This window comes from Fukomys damarensis, unplaced genomic scaffold (assembly GCF_012274545.1).
Source record: "Fukomys damarensis isolate Sample0158 unplaced genomic scaffold, DMR_v1.0_HiC HiC_scaffold_18, whole genome shotgun sequence".
Taxonomy (NCBI): Eukaryota; Metazoa; Chordata; class Mammalia; order Rodentia; family Bathyergidae; genus Fukomys; species Fukomys damarensis.
Genome location: NW_022900930.1, coordinates 7,631,202 through 7,652,303, shown reverse-complemented (window position 1 = coordinate 7,652,303; position 21,102 = coordinate 7,631,202). Strand labels below are relative to the sequence as shown.

Genomic DNA, 21,102 nt, shown 5'->3' with positions numbered 1-21,102 from the left:
CCCTTGATTGGACCCAAGAGCAATCACCACTATGGGAAGCTTTCAAACACAGAAATTTCAAAAGAATAAGTCTGCTATTCTAAAGCCAATTTTAAAGCAAGATTTCAAAAATTCTTTAAGCAGTGACAACAATCGTAGAATAAATAGACTCATAATCATCACTTGGAAGAGAAAATATTCATTTAGGTACTGGAGTTCCAATATATTTCTTTCTTTTTACTTTTAATCTCATTACTTTAATTACATTTTCCATACAGTTATTCATTGAAAATATAATGTTTCAGTATTCATCCTTAATATGCTTAAGATTTTCTCTTATCTAATAATAATTAGTGGGAAAACCAAAGCATAAGAAAAAACATGATCTTTATCTATTTTGCCTACTCCAAAGTTAGTGAATATCAGGAGTGTTATTATTTTTTTTGTGTGTATGTGTGTGTGAGGTTTGAGTCCCAAAAAATGTCTAGACAGTAACATCTATTCAATCTGAGTGGTTTGTAACTTATCAGAGCCAAAGGTCATGATCATAAAATCTTCAGTATAGCACAGTATTTTTTCCTTTGTCACAGATTATCATTCAAAATAATATTATACTGAAGTTATTTTTGTACTTACCTTCTTCTTTGAGATTGGAAATTTCTAATGTCTGAGGCTATAGCCCTTAGTGCAGTGTAAATCTTTTATAAGGAAGATTAAATGTATTCGTATGGATTCCATGCCTTTCTTTCAGGGCTCCAGGGACATCTCACATTGTGAACCAATAGTGGGCTTTGCTTCCAATCACTGGAGCTGATAGGGTTTGACATCACACCGTGATTAGAATTATTCCAGGGAAATATCATGGAGGGGAGGATGATGTGACTGTGAGCAATGAGGGGAAAGATGATATCAGTGTTGGTTTAACAATAAGCATAGTACATGGGGTCAGGCGAGAAAGTACACTCAGGGAACCATATGAAGACTGTGACACTAACGGAAGCAGACGTTTTAGACATGGATCTAATATAACACATTCAAGGGATGCCTCCCAGGGATTCAGACTTGCCTACAAGGGCTCAGATTGACTTCCTCATTAATTAGACTTTTTTTTGGTAAACTATCCAACCCCTGTGACAGGCTTTTCCTACCAGTCTTATCTCAGCAGTCCAATGCAAACAGGTTCTTCTGTTTCTTTAGAAGTGAACTATAATAATCCCAAGGTTCTACCACAAGGTTGCACATTCTCACAGTGCAGGAGGAGTTTCGCAGGGACCAGCTGTGATTCTGGATGAAGAAGGGCCTCCGGTTGCCCGGCTTCATCATGAGCTGCTTGCGTCCAGCAGGCTACCTCAAGGTCCCATAGGCAGCACATGCCGTCCTGTGCTATAGCGACCATTGGTTTAACACCTAAGGCTTTTCTTGATCAGGGCCATAAAAATCTGGAGTGTGTCCAGATCTTGCCGGTGATTAGCTGCTCACAGCTGTAGCAAATCAGAGGTTGATTCTCTCAAACCAGGTTACTCTTGCAAGTAAAAAGGGGTATTCTTAATCATTTGTCTGGTACAGAAATTGGAAGCTGAGATAGTCCCTGGCAAAGGAAGATGAAAGATCATCTATATATGGGATTGTCCCTGGTTACTCTTTTAGCTCTCTTAGTCTGTTTTGTCTGTTATAATAAAGTTCCACTATTTCATGGTTTATAAACACAGGCATCTGTTTCCTACATCCTGGAGTCTAGAAGGCCAAAGAGTCAAGTGCTGGCAGTGTGGGGTCTATTGAGAGTCTTCTTCCTGTTTCATAGATGACATCTTTCCACGGTGAGAGGGGCTGGGTAGGCAATCTCTCTGGGGCCTCTTTTATAAAGGCAGTAATCCCATTCATCATGGCTCTGCCCTTATGACCTCATCAGCACCTAGCCCCTGTGTCTGAGTACTGTGGAGGGAGCCATGTTTCAGTGAATATGGGGGAGGGCACAGGCATTCAGACCTTGGCAAGCTGCTTCATTTGGGAACCCAAGAGTAATTTTAGTGTTTTAGGGGTACTTTTCTGATGGCACATTTTGGAATTTCCAGGGTAGTTGTCCTCATTTTCCTCCAATTCTACCTTCTTTCTCCCAAGCAAGCTGGGCCTATCTTGCTCTGGGTCCCCAACAACCCTTTCTCATAGCTGTGCTTACTTCCTGTGCCCTGTTCCTGCCCTCACCCAGCTGGTCTCCCTGCGGAGGAAGTCTGACCTGGCTCTATTATTGCTGACCTGGATTCCTTGAGCCATAATCATCAGTCTAGCTCGTTCCTAGAAATAGATTTTCCGAGGTCATTGGTGCTTCTGAGAAACAGGACTGGCGATGTTTCTCATGGGCAGTTGATGTCCTTTCTTGTGCGGGGAGAAGTGCCAGAGTTTTGTGATGCTCTTGGCCCCTTTGCATCTTGCTATCCTCTGTGACCTGCTCCTCTGAATCTCAGAGTATCCCAGGCACATCATTTTATTGCATTGTATTATAATTTCCTCTGGGGGGGGTCATTAGATCAGAAAAGAATTACATTTGGGTTGCAAATAGAGATCCAACCAAACAAACAAATAAAAAGCAACCCTTCAGCTAATTAAAATACTCATGGAATGGAGTATTCTCATTAGTGGAAAATTCTACTTAATTGAGGTAATACAAATTTATGTCTATTTTTTTCAAAATATAAAATAATATTCAGTCATAATGTACTTAAAGATGACAAACATGTACCAGAAGCCTATTAAATGCCAGGCATCATCATTATGGCCACTACTAACATCATTGGAGTCCAACAACAATTTTGGGAGGTTGGATGGTGATCTCGCACTCCCACTTTGCAGATAAAAAAGCGAGTCTTGGAAAGGTTAAGTAACTGGTCCAATGTGATATAGTTAGAGACCGACCTGGTATTTGAACTCAGAAATGTGGTTTGTTAAAAGGGCTATAGGTACCACTATTATATTCTTTCTTTACCAATGACACGTCATCTGGAAAGCTTCTGAGACGAGTTTGTTTTGTAAGTGGGTGCTTTTCAAGGACACCCTCCTTGCTTCCCTCTGCCACTCATACATCACAGGCAGTACCCGTCCTATGAATCTTATTCCTGAGTTGCTTGCTATTCGCCTAACTTGCCCCCTCTCTAATGACAAGTCCCTCTTTTTGACTAAGTCCATGAGAATGAATTTCCTTTTAGCTCTTGTGCTTTCCATTTCATAAAGAGCTGGAATAAATCTTGCACTCTACTTTTCATTCATATGACACTAGATGACTATGTTCTGTTCAATGTGACGTGGGCCAAAATGATGCCATGCCACCTCCAGGCTTGTACCAAACAGTCTCCCAAGCATTTTCCCTGGGCTCTGACTTCATTCAGTGATTTGCCTCATGAAATGGGCACGTGGGGTTCACTTTGACTGTGTGTGGAGGCCAAGGAGGCGGAGTAAGCATTGTACAGTGCCCTTGTCTACACAGCAGGCGACTTTTGCCTACATGGTCTGTACTCCAGCGCTGCAGCCAAGTCATGAAAAATACTGCTAAATACAGCACAATAATGTTAAAAGTTTAGAATCTTATGGGCCTGCATTTCTACATGTCCCCCTGAACCACAGCTTGGACGTACCTGCTTTCAGGACAGGATTTGCTTCTGTTTTTCTTGCTACTGACACTCTGATACTTAGCACAGTGTCTGATGGTGAATAAGCACTAAATAAATAAGTGTTGAATGGATGAATGAAGGAATGAAATCAAAATTTCATTTTCATGCTGTTCTGCTCTCAGAAAAAGAGTCACAGAGATGCATCCTTCCTTCGAAAATGTTGAAAAGATAGAATATCACCTGTATCCTTTCTTAGAATCTTAGCCCTTATATGAATTGTTTTGGCAGTGCCTACTCTGGATTTTGTAAAGTTTTCTTCTAAAACAGAATGTAGAGTGAGAATTTTGGTTTCATGGGATTTTCACAGTATAGTTGTGGTTTTGAATTTACAGGTGAATAAGCATCTTTATATTCCCTGATCATATGCTGTAATTTGCTTTTTGTTCATTCCCTCTTTTGGTATATATTGGTTCTCTAGAGTCTATAAAATTGTAGAAAAAAGGGAAGTTATTTTCATTGGTTTATTGAAAACTGTTTTTTTTTTATTCTAGTGCAATAAACATTAGGTTCCATGATGTTATCTACCTGCAACTAGTCTGACAAAGTGTGAATTTCATGTTTTTTGGATGGCCCTTGCGGATGGCTGTTAACATATACATATTCTTTCAACATGATTTTTGTATTTCACATTTTTTGGTCTAAGATTTCAGACATTTAAATTTTGTTGCAAAGTTTTGATTTTTTTTAAAGAGTTGTTCATTTCTACTTGTGATATTAATTCCTAAAAAAAGAATAAAGAAGAAAGGCAACAGTTTCTTTAGGACTGGCTACTTGATTAGTGTTTAGCCAAGATTTTACTGCATTATTTAGACATACACCTAATTTTTTTGGATCAAGCCTCAGGGAAATTATTATGCTTAAGAATATAAATGTGATATTTTAATACTCTAAATTCTGATGAAATCATTGAAGGCATCATGATGCGAAGAAAACCCCAGGGAAGTTATTAGCAATTTAGCATTTACAGTTCACGGAGAATGCTAATTTCACTTACCAGAGAAAAGTACAAAGATGGCAATCATTATGAGTAAGACCCAGTGATTGTATATGCTTAAAAACAGGAAGCTGGTGATTGTACAGACATATTTAAAGTAACTCTACCTGGAGGGACTGAGGAGGACAGATGAGCATCCGTAATTCAGTATATTTCTTTTCAGATTCCCATTTTTGGAATCCTGAGTTGCAATAACCTGTTTTAATGGTGCTTCTTGCTTCTGTGATTTCTATGATTTCAACCTGCACAGGTGAGCAGTAGTTATAGATGAGGGCATTCAAGTCGATATTAAGCTTTACTTAGTGCGTCTAAAATTACTCCTTGATTGATTTCTGTTACTTATCCTTTTTTTTGGCCCTGTTATCAAGACTCATACAAAGCCTTCCTTATTCCTACTCTCACCTTTCTTCCTACTTGTTAGCTCTTTGGGATCCTAACTTGATTGTAAGATATTAGGAAAATATAGATTTATATAACGTCCTTTTTCACAAAAAACTCTACCATGCCATTTACAGATAAAGAAGCCCAAGAAGGTCACAAGAATTATCATAGAATCAGTTTGTGAAGGAGCCAGGTACATCAGCTCTTAACTTTGTGATTTTTTCGCATGTTATCATAATTATTTCCACTGGGTGAACAGTTGTTTCGCCCTCATAATTAATGAGAACTAAATCATCCTTGTACAAAGGAATCACAAAATTTCCTGAGACTTTCAGATTGTAGTAAATCACTTGTAAGTTATTTTTTTTTAGATAGATAAAAAGGATAAACCCTGAGAAACTGAGAGCTGAGATGAGACAGTGCAAAGGGTGCAGGGAAGGAAAGGGAAGATGAAATGTGGAAGACCCACACATCAAGAGGCGCTGGAAGGGAAGTGAAGGCAGAAACAGATAAATGTGTGACCCTGGGAAACCCCCAATCTTTCTTTAGATAAGAAATAATGTGCGTTAGCTTAGATTGCAGGCAAATTATTTTCTTCTAAGATGAATTTTTTCATGAATAATAAATGCTTTGCAAATATTACCTAGGTACAAAAAAACAACACAAAATCACTGGCAAAATTATCTTGCTTACGCTTCCTACATTTACCCCAGGAGAAGGTGATGCTTAATTTCCATCTTACTTGATTTCTTTTTTTTTTTTTTTGAGACAGGGTCTCAGTATGTAGTTCAAGTTGGCCTTAACTCACTGCGTAGTCCAGGCTGGCCTCGAATTTAAGTCAATCCCCCTGCCTCAGCCTCCCCAGTGCTGGGATTATAGGCGTGTGTCCCCATGCCCAGATTCATCTTACTTGTGTGAAACATGTTCGAATTCATATGAAAAAATGGTGACAAATCAGATCTAGGGAGCTTTTTCCATGGCCAAACATGGGTAAAGATTGCATTGACTGCTCGACCTTAAAGGTATTTTGCTGTTCTGTAAATTTTCCCATCACAGATAACTCACTTGTAAACAGGATCTGTGAGTAGATCCTGCAACTTACTTTTCTATTATTATTCTCCAATTCATAAATTGTCTGAGCTGGGAAATCGGCAATGATTAAAACAGTCTTGTAGGGAAGGAGAGCTGAAGTGAAATTGTTACACAAGATACTAAACACAGTTGTGGAGAACCTCAGAGAAACTTGTGAGAGCAAGTGTCTGTTTTCTCCATGCTGAGACAAAATGCCTGACACCCACAAGTTAAGGGAGGAAAGCTTTATTTAGCTCACAGTTTGTAGAGGTTTTCGTCTCTAATTGGCTGGCTCGAAGGCAGGGAGGCATGGCAGAGGGGCGCTGCAGAGGAGAAACAGTCCAGGCAAGGCAGGCAGAAGGCAACAGCGGCAGTAGCAGCAGAAGCACAGCGAGCCTGCTTTTATATTTCATCTGGGCTACCTGCCCCTTGAGTAATGCCACCCACACCCCAGGTGGGGCGCCCTTAATCTCAGCATCACGTGTTTAACCACAGCAACACACACTCTAGATCTAGCCATCTTCCAAAAGCCCGACCTATGACCGCATGGGGCTTTGGGGGGCATCTAGATAGAAGCCGTAGCAGTGTGTGATGAGATCTCCATGCAGTTGGGAACTTAAGAGGGAAAGAAGCTTATTTTAGTTCGAGAAGGCAGCCAAACATCACAGCCTGTGTGGATTGAACAACTGAAATTTATTTTCCTCACAAGCCTGGAGTCTGGAAGGCTAAGATCAAGCTGTTGGTAGGGCTGATATCTAGACTGTAGGCCTCTCTCCTTGGCTCACCAATGGGTGCCTTACTGTTCTGCCCTCATTTGGCTTCTCTCTGTGTGCACACAGCCCTCGTGTCCCTCATGGCCAGACCTCTTCTTAAAAGGTCATCAGCCACATTGGGTTGGAGCTCATCCTAATAGCTTACTTTAACTTACTTACATTTTTGAAGGCCTTGTCTCTAAATACAGTCATGTGCTGAGGCACTGGAGGTTAGGACTTCGTATGAATTAGGAGCGGATACAACTCTGTCTGTACGAGGACTTATGCAATAAGTGCTGGAGCTGAATCAATGGTTTCAGCCAACAGCACAGTTAATTCGCTTTACTCCACGATCAATCTGGTCCAATCAGCAAGGGGGAGCAGGCAAAGGAACTAAAGGCCCAGTGGTGACCTAATCCAGCTCCCCACTGGATGGGCCTCACTCTCTATCTCATTAGTGTTGCTGGAATAACACTGCTCTCAGGGTTGTACCCTGGGAGCAGCAGGCCTGCTGACCCACCCGTCACTGCTCAAGCAATGCTTTTCCCATTTGAGCATTGGAGGCCCTACTGAAGCAGACCGCTGCTCAGAGTTTCTGATGCAGTAGAGCCGGGGTGAGTTAGGACTGAGAAACTGCATTTGTACTATGCTCCCTGCTACTGCTGCTTCTGCTGCTGGGCTGGAGACCACACTTCCAGAATCCGTGCTTCAGATCCTACTGACCTGGGAAGGGAGGGGCTCTGGAGGGATTGTTCCAGAGAAACACTGCATACTTTCTGTTTTTTCAGCTTGGTTGAAGAAGCTGGCTTTTACCTGACTACCATCCTTAGGAAGCTGCATTTCTTCACTGGAGATTAAGATCGCCACTCTTCCTTAATCTTCCTTCATTTTTTTTTCTACTTTTCTGAGCTGTTTGCTTCAGATAAACTCTTCAGCTGTCTGAATTGTGGCTGTTTACTCCCCTCTCAGTGTGACAGTTCCTAGCCATGAAGAAGATGCTGGGATTTGTTCTTTTTTTGTCATGGTTTTATATTTCCTTAATATACTTAGTTGTTCATATCTTGGGCACAAACTGTGTTTGTGTGTGCATGTGTGCAGGCAGAGAGACAGGAAAGCAGGTTTTCTTAGTGGGTTTTCCATCTTGTGATACTAGCATATATTTACCCTTAAGGCAACTTGTTGAGGGCTAGTGTTTTTCCAGGCAATCTTGAAGCAGGCCAGTTAAGATTTAATGTCCTCTACCACCAATAATCATAAAACAAAAACTAAGAAATTGTGTTCATAACATTTTGCTCTCCAGGCAATAAATTGGTTACAAAGAACTTCATTATCATTATGGACATTAGTGTCGAGTGAGTGCATTAATATTTTATTTTGTATTATCAGGCTTGAGTGATAGTAAACACTAATGGAGTACTGAAGACAGAGATCTTTTTTTATTACAGATTTGCATGTGTGCCCACTTGTGTGACATACTCCTGGGCCATATCAATGATTTCAAGCTGCTGGGTCATCTGTGACAGATTTGGCCCAATCAGTGGAAAGGAGGGCAAAGGAGATAAGGGTCTGCAGGGGCCTCATCCCCTGTCCCCGGACAGATATCACTTGTCTGCCTTATGGACTTGTTTCTAGCACGCTGCATAAGAGACTGTGTTTGCATGGTGTTTTAATGTTTCATGTATGTCTGTGAGAGTGAATAGCATGAAGTCAAAAACCATGAACATGTTTAGTGTAGATACATGCCAAATGAAAAGATGGAAAGGGAATCATTTCTTTTGTTCATTAACCATTACATGGTCTGGGTTGTTTAGGAGCTACTCTTCCCAAACTATGCATCCTTTTTTGATATAGTTATATAGCCAATCAGCCTCCATTCATTTTATGACTACAGTGTTGCCTCAGTTCATGAACTTAAATCTTTTCAAGATTCTGGCCAAAAACGGAATTGAATGAGAACCAAATCAAACTTACCCGTAAAGTTAACATTGAAACTGACCATTAAATTTGATTTGGTTCTCATCCGATTTGGTTTGTGACCAGCACTGTGGAAAGAATTAAGTTTGTGATCCGAGGTACCACTGTGCTTAATAAGTGCCTTTTGTGTGCCAGGCATACAGATTAGCAGCTGTGAACAGAGAAGTAAAGGGCATAAACATGGTCTCTCTCACTACATACAAACAAACAGTTGGGTAATGGTAGAGTGCTGGGAAAAAGCAGGATGGTAAGATAATATGGGTGGTAAAAGTGAGAGAATGTCATGCAAGTTAAGGCAGGAGGAACAAGAATGATCTACCAAAGCAAGAGGAACAGCGCAACATGGGCAGAGAGGACTACATTCGGGGCAGCTGTGGGTTACACTTATCCGAGTTAGATTGTCTCCTGAGATCTATGTAATTGTAGGAATTTGCACTTGTATTGATAGAAGAAGTCAGACTTTTAGCTATAAGTTAGTGTGTGCTGAAAGTGGAGCTTGGTGGGCAGGTGGTAATCACTGGGGAAGCCAGGACCAGAATGAGGACAAAGGGCAGTGTGCCAATTTTTTCAAATTTTGCAATGATGTCAAAAATACCATGATTAGAGCAGGAAGCTGTGTAACTAGAGAAAACTTGCCCCAGGACAATATCTGCCGAGAAAGGGCAGAATTCCTGAGTTCTTGGCCTCTTTGCGTTTGGCTGGCTAAGTGCCGTGGCAAAGACTCGGAGATAGGTGCATATGTTGTTCTCCCTGTAGTCTCACCTGCTGCCTGGGCTGTGCACATGATGGGCTGGCTTCCACCTGTATAAATAATGCAGGCCTACTTGGAATCACCCAGGAGATCTGCACCACACCTGCTCTGACTGTCCAGCCAAGGACAAGAGCCTTGTATTCCATGTGAGGCTTTAGGCAGCAAAACCACCCAGCTGATGAATGAAAAATGTATTCAATTAACCCACTGTTTAGTGTTCATTTAATGAAAACTTACCATACGTCAGTAAACACATTTTATCCTCTCTAGGTATTCACAGTCAGGAGGGTTACCATGCAGGTGAGTCAGCTTGACCATGGGAAGTTAGGCCGGATTCAGGTGTATTCCTTTTCACCCCTGGAGATTGTAAGCTCACAGCAAAGATCTAGCTTCAGCCTAATTTTTAAATGTCCTCCAAAGAGCAGTAATGTCATCTTCATTGAATGGAATTTGTGAAATTAGAGATGAAGCTGTCTAGACCAGGAGCACAATGCACATTGGGTCTTGAGGTTGGGGAAAGCTTTCCATATCCACTAGTGTTTATTCATTCTATATACTGGAACATCGGACCAGGGGAAAGAAAGAGAGAAGAATAAACCATAGTTGGGGAAATGTTAGGGAGGAGTTTGTAAGCAGAATGCTAAGAAGCACAACTTTATTTTTAACTTAGTGATTTTGAAACTTCAGTGTAGCTGAGGATCGTCAGCCATGTGCGAGTACTTAAATGGAAACTTCTAAATTTACCTTCTGAGAAACCAATTCAGTAGGTCGTGAATGGGAGTCGAATAAGAATATGTCTTTCAAATCACTTCTGAGATATTTTGCATGTAGGTAGGAGAATCGCCACTGGAGAAGCACTGGCATTGGCTCTGAGATATGAAGCTAGGGGATGTCTTACAGGATTGCTTCATGCACATCTTGCTGAACTCTTCACTAGGTTGCTCATTCTAAACTTTGCTGGTGTGGTGGTGGTTTGCCTGGTTTACTTCCCACTGGTCACTGTCAGGTGGTAATAAGAGACTAATGTGAAGGATAACAAGAAGGCAAAGTTTCTTCAGTATACAATGTGTGACGCCCCTCATTAAATCTTCCATGATGGAACTGAAATATATCTTTGTGATTCAATTTTAAAATGTTCCCAAGCACTACTAAGTTTTCTCTATGCTTGCATTGTCGTCTTTAGTGCGCCCAGCCCTCTGTGGTGATTCCTCGGCATATCAGATGTCTCTGTCAACCTACATGCCAACGACTGAGGCCATCCAGAGTCCTCTGGGGTGTCTAGGAGGCCTTTTCAACACCCATTACTGCATTACCCTATTAGGTGTTGTTCAACTCTGATCTGTCGCTTTATATTATTACCAGAGTGAATTTTCTAAAACTCTGGTCAAGATCATATCACTTCTCTTTTAAAAAACATTAAGCGTATTGGTACAATTTAGATATATATAATGATAACATTCACCACGTGGTAACTACTGGTACATGATACATCTTAATTCTTATTTTTTCCCCCATTTCCTCCCCTCCCTCCAACCCTATTTACAAAAGCTTTCATTCCATTTTCTTTCTTTTCTCATTTTTTTGCCTGCCCTGCTCCCCACCGCATGCCCTTTCCCATTTGAACTTTTTCTTCCTATTTTACATTATGTATTGTACATTTTGGTCCCTTTTTATACTTTCAGTTTCTCGCAACAGAGAAACAATGTGACATTTACATGTGTCCGATTTATTACTCAAGAGTATGGTCTCTACGTGCATGAATTTAGCTATAAAGGTACATGCCACTCCTTTAAAGTCTTTTGGTTGTTCCCCAGGCTGTCAACTGGCCACTTTTAGACTAGCCACAAAACTCAACATGGTTTTGCTTACATCACAGATTTCTTTCATCCTTGAATCCTTTTCCATCTCTTTATCTATGGAAAACCTCTTTTATCTGTACAACTCCTTCCAAGAAGAGTTTGCAGATTCTCTGAGTAACAATAATTGTTTTATATTGTATTTTTCACTGTATTTTTACCTCTACTAAAGCTGACCTTGCCACATCACAGACAGTACATATTACCATATTTTTAAATTAAATTTATTGGTACATTTTAGGTATACAATACAGTTGCGTTCATCATCAGGATTTTTAAATTTTACATGACTTATTTTGGTTATTTTTTCCCCATTTCCAGCCATCCCTTCATCCACTCCACCCTTCCCTGTTTACAATGATATAGTTTCCATGTTTTTCCTTTTCTCGTATTTTTTCTTTTCCATTTTTACCTTTTCCCTACTCCTCCCACTTCTCCTACTCCTATCAATTATACATTTTGATCCTTATTTACACTTTTAGTTTTTCACACCAGAGAATCTATTTGGTATTTGCACACATTTGACTTAGTAGTTTCACTTAACAGCATGGCCTCAATGTGCATCCACTTAGCTATAAATATCTCTAGTTCCTCATTCTTTATGGCTGACTAGTATTCCATTTTATAAGGAATAATCTTCTTTATCCAGACTCCAGTTGATGGGCAATTGGGCTATTTTCAAATTTTAGCTATTAAAAACTGTGCCATTATAAATGTGGGTGAGTATATGTTGCTGTGATATGATTATTTTAATTCTTTTGGGAAGACACCCAGCAGATGAATAGCTGGGTCAAATGGGACTTCTAACCTCGTTGTTTGGGATATCTCCATATCGGTTTCCACAGTGGTGGTATCAGTCTGCACTCCCACCAACGATGTTCTCCATCATCGATGTTCCTTTCTCCCCACAGTCCCGTCAGCATTTGTTATTGGTTGATTTCTTGATAGCAGCCATTCTTTCTAGGGCGAGGTGTGTAAATACCAAATAACACCAGAGGATCTATTCTGTGTTTACACCTGTGTGACTTCTTAATTTCACTTAAGAGCATGGCCTCAATGTGCATCCACTTAGCTATAAAATCCCCCATGCTCCCTCATACCTCTCCGTAAATTGTATAGTATGTTTCTAACCAAGGCTGAGAGAAGAAGTGACCCAAGTGTGGCCTTCTTCAAAGCTTACCATGGTCCAGTGAGGTCAGCATAGACATTGTCCCCACCAATTAGCATTCATCAGGGTGGCCTAAATGCAACAGCCACCTCTCAGCAGATCAATTTAATAAAATATTTTCTTCTAACGTCTTGGTGCTGTGCAGGTTTTCAGAGAAGCTCTGCTCCGCACAGGCACATGGGTGTACCCACTTCTACTTTCCAGACAGTTGAGTCTTCCCAGAGTCTCATAGTCCTCCTCTGGATGTTTTGCATCAAGGGGGCAGGCAAGAGCGAAGGAAAACAAGAAGTCCTGCATGGGGTCTTTTATGAGCCAGGCTTGGTGGCAAGAAGCATATCTGCTCATATTCTTTTTGGCAAAGATCTGTCTTAGAGCCTCTCTTAATTGCAAGAGAGACTTAGAGAAGTAGTTTAGCCGTGAGCCTAGAATAAGAGCAAGTTTGGTAAGCATTGAAATTCTCCCACACAGACCATGTGGCCAGAAATCTTAAAAGTTCTATTGCAGCTCACAGTTTGAGGGATATTGACTTTCTTGGGAACAGCAATGTGAGGCAAGCCATGAAACTGTTAGTATTGTACGGACAGGAGATTGGCAAAGTACTTCATGGCAAAGCATGTTGTTGGTTGCCCTGACGACAGCCCCTATGCCATGGTTTGGATAAATATTCCTCAAAGGCCTTTGTGTTCAAAGCTGTGTTCCCAGCCTGTGGTGCTACTGGGAAGTGGTAGAAACTTCCATAAGTAGGGCCTAGCGAGAGGAAATGATGTTGCTGGGCTATGTCCTTGACGATAATATTGGATCCCAACCCCTTCTCTTCTTCTCAGCCACCATGAAGTGAAGGGACTTCCTCTGCCACACGCTTCTGCCGTGACGCACCATGTTGCCATAGGACCAAAAGCAACTGGCCAAAGTAACCTCTGAATTCATGAGACAAAATAACATTTTTCCTTATTAAGGTATCTCAGGTATTTTGTTACAGTAACACAAGGCCTATGGAGCTAATAACTCAGCCTTACTGGATTAGAGTCTCAGACTCCAGAGAGGAATCTGGTTTTTCAGTCATGCTCTGAGAACAGGTCTTTCAGTCTGGCGATGAGATACTTCTTCTAGTCCCGTGGCCCAGGCCTCTGCTCTGATCTGGGTGTGGGAGGAAGTGGACTGAGGCAGCCTGTGCTCTTCTCTGTTAAAGATGGAGAAGAAACTCAGTGATGTCTTATAGCTGATTGATATAGCCCATTTTCCTCAAAGGCTCATCCGACACACCAGTCTCTTGTTCCTCACTCAATCCTCTGCTTTCCCTAAATCCTTTACAGCGATGGGCATTTTTGAGTTTGACAAATTGCACTGTCTGCATGGAGATAAACGAGAGCAGTCTTGATTCTTATTTAAACCCAGCAAATCTGTGGTTACCAGACATGTTTTCTGACAGCAGCACCTGGAGCCCCCCAGAAAGCAGACAGGAAATGCGGTGGACTGAGAATTCTGCTGAAAAAAGCAGCACCGTGTTCTGTAAAAATCATTCCTTGAGCAAGACGAGGGAAGGGACCAGATTAGCTCGATATGCTAATTAGCAACACTTTCCAATAACAAGAGAGGTTCATTTGGGCCGAGTCCAGTACCATATTGCTGGACAAGTGAATCTTTTGTGTTTTTTCCTCATACAGAATACAGGGGCCTCTTGAATGTTTTCATTCTCGTGTTTATTTGTTTAAAAGAAGGAGTCTGCTGACAGCACCCCTCATTAAGATGACTCCCCTTATTTATCAATCCTGCCAAGCTCCCTGACAGAAAAGGGGTTTGGTGCTGTTAAAAATAGGTTTCCTTCCCAAATGAAACGACGCGTGGAAAGAGGAAAGAAAAGTGAAATGTGAAGCTTGTCGTGTGAAAGGCAGTTTCATTACTTGTCCTTTAGCTGCTTTTGTTCCCATTGAGGGAATGTTTGGGTCTCTCCTCAATTTGCTAAAGATGAAAGTCCGGTTGCCCAACCATAAAAGACAGGAAAGGACAGAGGAAGAAGAGGATTTTTCCAGTCCTAATCCCTGGCCTTCAGATTGAAAGAGAATCTGGGGAGCTATTATTGTTCTAAGTGTATGTAAGAAGGTCCCAAATTGGAGTTGTCAGGCCTGGAGTCCTGGAAAGCTCTATTGGATACCACAAGTCCTAATGGATTCAAAATGACACCATTTGCATAGATATTTTATTTTCTGAAAGCTCCTTTCCATTTCTAATTCTGTTCATTAAAAGGTAATTTTCCATTCTATGCTCAGACCTTCTTGCTCCTATTTCCCACCAGCAGGAAACCCAAAGGCAACAACCTGGCCTTTCTGCCCCCATCTCCCATGCCGTATTCATTCCGAGGATGCTGTGAACACAGCTCTCATGTGGAAGTAGGGCAAACTGCGGCAGAAGCAGGGGCAGTTTCAGCTGCAGACCCGCAGAGTGGTGCCCTAGAGGTGGCGAGAAGGGATCAGAAAGCAGGGGGTAGGTCTGGCCTTACATCTTCGCAGCTTTCCGGCCACAGTAAAGCATTCTAATCATTTGCACCTTCTAGACTGTGAGAGGTGGCTAGAGTCACGTTGATTGTTAAACCTCTGCAGTTCCTTTCTTCTTTACGAATATGCATTCACACAACTTTTTTGTTTATGATACCCTAATGCTTATGAGAGTAAGATAATGAAATCAGGATAAGTTGTTTGCCTTTGGGCAAATATGATCTAAGTTTCTTTTGATTTTAAATAAGAAAAGTAGTAGTGCTTACTTCATGGAGATGATGGGAGAATCAAGTGGTAAAACATTGGCAGGAATTTACCAAAGTGCCAGCCGTATTATCAACCATCAATGCATATTGAATATGATCGCTCTCCCTCACGGACACAGGTGACAGGCAGGTGACAGTTTTGATGTGTGATATCAGTCTTATTATTTGCAAGGAGAATCTGTGAATTCGCTGCCTTGGATTTCAGGGCATAAATTAGGTCACATAAGGAAGGGGCTGCATCTCTCCTAAGGTTAGAGGGGACCCATCTCCTGGGTGAACTTCTGCCATGAAGAGGTAGCTGGGGAAAAACCTGGGAGGTGGAGGCTGAGAGGTCAGGCCTGGCATATCAGAGTTCCTGACATGATGCCCAGAGCCCTGCTTATGCTGCGCTAGCAGGGACAGAAATGAATGTCTAGGACTTGTCACTATCCTTGGACTCCCTGAATGGATCACAATGCACGTAATTTCATTAAAATTCAAACACTTTCGCCATATGCCATGATAGAGGCTACAGTGGAAGGAATTTTGATACTCCCATGATAAACATGCAGCCTCTCAGACACAGGCATTATCCTCTGTTTTGGATTTATGTGTGAAAATGGACTGAAAACAAGGAAATTATTAAGCATCTGCTGAATGCCAGGCACTTAGTAAAGGTCACCCTCCATGGCCCACAGCTCTCTCCACGCTGTCTAGTGGCCAGAGAGGTTCCTAATGCCTGTCACGCAGTGGCTGAGTCAAGAAAGCTGAGTCAAACAACCCTGTCTTACCACTGTGCAATGCCATTCTTCCCCATGGATTTAATCTCCCTTCCCGGTTTTAGGTAAGCTATACCAAATAAATTAAATAGGCTGTGGTATCCTACTCCTATTGAATTATAGATCAAAATTTGATTAGGTGATTGATTAATCATTTAGAAATGCCTCATGTTTTCGGAGAGCAGACAAGGATTCTTCACGGTGCTTAATATTTAGCATTGTGAGAAGGCATAGTGGTCTTACGATCCCTGTCACCTTTAAATGTGCGTTCAAGTGATCGGAAACCCTGATACAAATGAACAAAATTACCATATTTTTGTTCAAGCGTAGGTGGGTGCATATGTAAATGTGTGTTCTGCGGATCTCAATGTGTGTTAACATAGGAGTGTGTGAGTGAGTGATGGATGAGAGAGAAGCAGCGACGGCAATTTAATTAATTCTGCTGACATTGTTGTGCTTTCAAATAGAAGTAGGAGTTCACATTGGAGCAGCCCAGAAATCCCCATGGTTGCTATTGATCTTCCTTTTCTGTTCAGCAAAAATAGAACTGCAAATTAACAAAACAAACCAACCCTGGGCGACTGATGGCTTATCGATGATGGAATCTCAGAGGAAGTTTGTTGAATGACCTTCTTGTCCGGGGAGGAGGGACTTCTCAGCCACCGTCGCTCTGTGCACAAAGAGTAACAAGGCTTTCAGTCCAAGGCAAAGGAGGAGGTCGGTGTTGTGGGAGTTACCGATTTGGCCCTATCATTGCCTCTGTCATGTCACGGGTACTAATTAGCAGGAATGTTTTCCTGACAGCCTCTATTAGAAGCAAGTTTTACCCACAGAAGTCTGAAAAGTAAAACCTGGAAGGATAAGAAAACTAGGTCAACTTATGTGCTTTATTTGAGTTGTCTGCATATGTGAATGAAGCTATAGAGGCTAATTAATGCTTTTAGAAAAAAAAATGTCCTGTTTTCAAACGATCAGTTTTAATAGTCTAGCATGTTAAACTCGTCTCTAGCCATTGACCAGGCCACTAACCAGTTGAACACACTCAAGTCACATAATCTCTTTAGAAAGTGTACAGTCCCAAGTGAAACTTTTAAAAAAAAAGAAGTAGGCCATACTTCTCAAAAATCCTTGTTTGTCCCATGGTCTGTAACTGTATCTGTGTATCTCTGGTTCCAAAGATGGGAGACTGATTTATCCCTCAGGGACATTTGGCAATGCCTGGAGACATTTTTGTCCATCACACCCATGGTGGGGGCATATTGACTGAGGAACAGCTGCTACTGGCATCTCATGGACACGACTAGGATATTGTGCCATCCTGCCAGTCTCAGAACAGGCGCTCACAAGTAAGTCTGACCCCAAATGTCAAGACTGTCGAGGTAGAGAAACTCTCCTTTAAAAGTATAAACACTAATTAAATTTTGTGATGATGACCACCTAACATTTCATATTCTGGTCTTCAGAGAAAAAGATTTAAAGACAGATGGGGTTGGGACAAGTGCTTCCTGTCCATAAACACATAGTGCAGAGGCCTAGGAAGCAGCCATGCAAAAGCCATGAAAAGCCTGGGATTGGGTTATAAAAGAGTGTTTCCAATCATCTCTTATATTTAAGACTGTTTGCCATGATACAGGTATCAGATAAAAGGAGAAAAACATAAAATAAGCAGGTAGTTTTACATGTCAGCTGTTTTTGCAAAAACTGACGATCAGGTGTTATTTACTACAAACTGGGTTTTCTGTTACTGCTGAAATAAATTACTCCTAAATTGGTGGCATAAAATAACACTGATTTATTGCCTTAACATTCTTTAATTTAGAACTCCATCACAGGACTTACTGGGCTAGAGCCCAAGTGTTGCCAGAGCCGCACTGCCTGCTGGAGATTGGAGAAGAGTTTGCTTGTTGTCTCCAGCTTCCAGAGGCTGCTCACATTCTTTGGCTAATGGCTCCTTCCTGTGTCCTCCAAGTTAGCAGTGTTATGTCTCCCTGACTCTACACATCTCTGTAGTCTCTTCTCCCCTTGGCTTTAATCTCAGCCAAGAAAACCAATTTAAGGGTGCCTAGGATGAGGTTGAACCCATGCAGATAATCCAGGACAACTGCCCTATCCCAAAGTCCTTCACCTCAGTCACATTTGAAAAGTCCCTTTTGTTGTGCAGGCTAATGTGTTCACAGGTTCTGCTGTTTAGGATATGGACATATTTTGGGGGCTGTTGTTTTGCCTCTCACCACAGGGTCATTTGTATTGGATGCTGTGACCCCAGCCAGCTCCACTTTCAGAACTGAGCCATTTATTTCTGCAAATGCAGTTTTGGCTGCTGTCGAATCTTCACTGAGTTGCTCTCTAAGAATTGTCCTCAGCTAAAGGAACATTCTTTTCGAAGCTGCCTTTCCTAAGGCAGCTCACAGCAAACCAGCCAATGCATAGAAATGAATTCTTGGCATTTTACCTCAAGATAGGACACATTTGATGGACCGCTCTGGTTTTGGAGCTAGCATAGGATTGGCCAAAGAATTTGTTGTGATTGTGTCACAGTTAAGTTTCTCTTTCTACTCAATTTCCTTTTCATTACCTCTGAACACACTTCCCAGTAAGCCTCCTGTGAGCCAGTGAACATCTCCACATCTGTTACTGAATGGTCAGTGCCCAGAGTTACATGAGGAGCAAATGCACAATAAGGCTTTTGGAGAAGGCAAAGGGAATCTGTCACTAGTGGAAGGCATGGATAGCTTCCTGTATAAAGTGATGTGATAAAACTTTCAGTAGTGGTCAACTGTAGTGAGATACAGGTGGAAAGTCTTGGTGGAGACTGAGATGTTTGGGAAGTTTTAGGGCAAAGTAATTATAGAGACTTTAGTATTTCTGGAGAGCAGTCTATTTATTAAATACAGTAGTAGCTTGGGGTGATCTCTCAACAATTAAAGACTAAGTGTGAATGCAACGAGGCCTCCTTTACAGCATATAGTGGCTGTCTCTAGCCAGGGAATAGAAAAAGTTGAGGGTTATGCTTAGGACTTAATTATCCGTGTAAAGGATGCAGTGCAGAATTTGGCTTCTTGTGATAAAAGGGCACAGTAAAGTTTTCAAATAATTGAAGCCAGGAGGTGGTGCTGAACTGTCAGAAGCAAGATGGGCCCTGAAATTTGTGGCTTCCTTCCTCTGTCCTCCACCCTTCTCAGCCTTGTTAAAGCTTTTCATTTCGAAGTGATGTTTTTTATGGTTAAGTCTTTCAAATTCTTTAAACAGGGAATGACAGAAGGCTTCATGTTGTCTGTAGTTTTTGTAAGTAAAGTTTTATTGGAATCCAGTAATTCGATTTGGTTTAATATTATTTGTGGCTTTTGGAACTGAGTAGTTGAAACACAGATGTTGTGGCCTGAAAAATCTTTAAATATGTGTATCTGGCCTTTTACACAACAAGTTTGCTGAACTCTGCTATGGAAAAGTCCTGGTACTTAAAAAAAAGTTTACACTGATTTGAAGAAACTAAGCGGTTTTCACGTAGAGTTCCTACATTCCAATGTGTCTAATTTGGGGCAAGGAATGAAGCTTGGGCCTTAGCACTGAGTTATCCCCTCCCCTTTCTTCCTTCCTTTCTATCTTTCTTTCTTTCTTTCCTTTCTTTCGTTCTTTCTCAATAAAAAACAAAGTGGAGGGCCGGGGATTTAGCTCAGCGGTTTTGTGGCCTGCCTTGCAAGTGCAAGGACCCAAGTTCGAGATCCCCGGTACCAAAAAAACAAAAAAACAAAAGCAAAATAAAAAAAAAAACATTGGAATGTATGACTCTTGATTCCCTCAATAATGAGACCCTAGGTTGGCTATTCCATGCTTAATCTCTACCCCTAAGTCTGTTCATTACTTCTGTGCCCTGCTTTTTGCTATGAGAAGCTGATGTCGTGGGCTGAGTGGATAAGACCAATGGCAGAAATACACAGGAGATGTACAGGTGTGGGCCAGGAGGGAACAACAGGGTAAGGCTATTTACTCATTTTAACTATATATAGAAAAGAGGTTTATATAACTGGGTGCCCAGTAGGTTTTATGCAAAGTAGAAGTGCTAGCTAGAAATGTGAGTGAAGAGTAAAAAAACAAAACTAAGATAAAATGTGAGAAATACCCTGAACCTAGCAGCAGCTTGAGGCACTCCAAGTCTTAGAAAGGTAAGGGATAAGAGCCAGAGGGAATGATAGTAAATAGCCAACACATCTCAGTGATATTTCTCAATGTTAATGACCTCAACTCTCTGATTCAAAGACATAGATTAGCAGAGTGCATAAAAAAAGAATCCAACAATCATTTGCTGCATTTAAAAAACTCATCTAATCCAAAAAGATATTTATAGTCTAAAAATTAGAACATGGAAAACGTATGATGCACCAGGACCCAGAAAACAAGCAGGGGTAACAATTCTAATATTAGATTTGGTAAATTTCAAGCTAATACTGATTAGAAGAAACAAGATGGTCACTAGTTACGGAAACAATCCAACAAAAACATATAACATTGATAAACATAAATGCACCAAATACCTCAATAAAACAAAAACTGCTAAATCAAGAGATCAAATAAACACTAACAGAATCATAGCAGGGGATTTTAACACCCCACTTTTACAAAGTAATAGATCAACTAAACAAAAAATCAATAAAAAGTTTCAGAGCTGAGTCACACCCTGGAAATACGCACTTAATGGATGTATACAGAGCATTCCACCCTTTTTCAGCAGTACATGGTACTTTTTCCGAAATAGATTACACACTAGTCGTCAAAACCTGCTTACATAAATGTAAAAGGATAGAAATTACCCTATGCATCCTATCAGACCAATGTGCAATGAAAATAGAAATCAGCAATAGAAGAAATTCCAGTAAAGGCAAAAAGTCCTGGGAAATCAACAATATACTTCTATACAACCAATGGGTCATAGAAGACATCAAATAACAAATTAAAGAATTTCTAGAAGCTAATGACAATGACTATACAACTTGTTAAAAC

At 41.1% G+C, this 21,102-nt stretch overlaps 2 long non-coding RNA genes across 2 annotated transcripts in view; one reads left to right on the top strand and one right to left on the bottom strand.

Annotated features, from left to right (window-relative positions):
* Positions 1 to 21,102, top strand: part of LOC117286723 — a 186,175-nt gene that overhangs the window by 20,742 nt on the left and 144,331 nt on the right. The window lies entirely within an intron of this gene.
* The window catches only part of LOC104848509, a 35,127-nt gene continuing 30,575 nt past the window's right edge, over positions 16,551 to 21,102 (bottom strand). Inside the window, exon 3 of the long non-coding RNA XR_776436.1 lies at positions 16,551 to 16,774. This is a non-coding gene — a long non-coding RNA (uncharacterized LOC104848509). The remainder of the gene's footprint in view (positions 16,775 to 21,102) is intronic.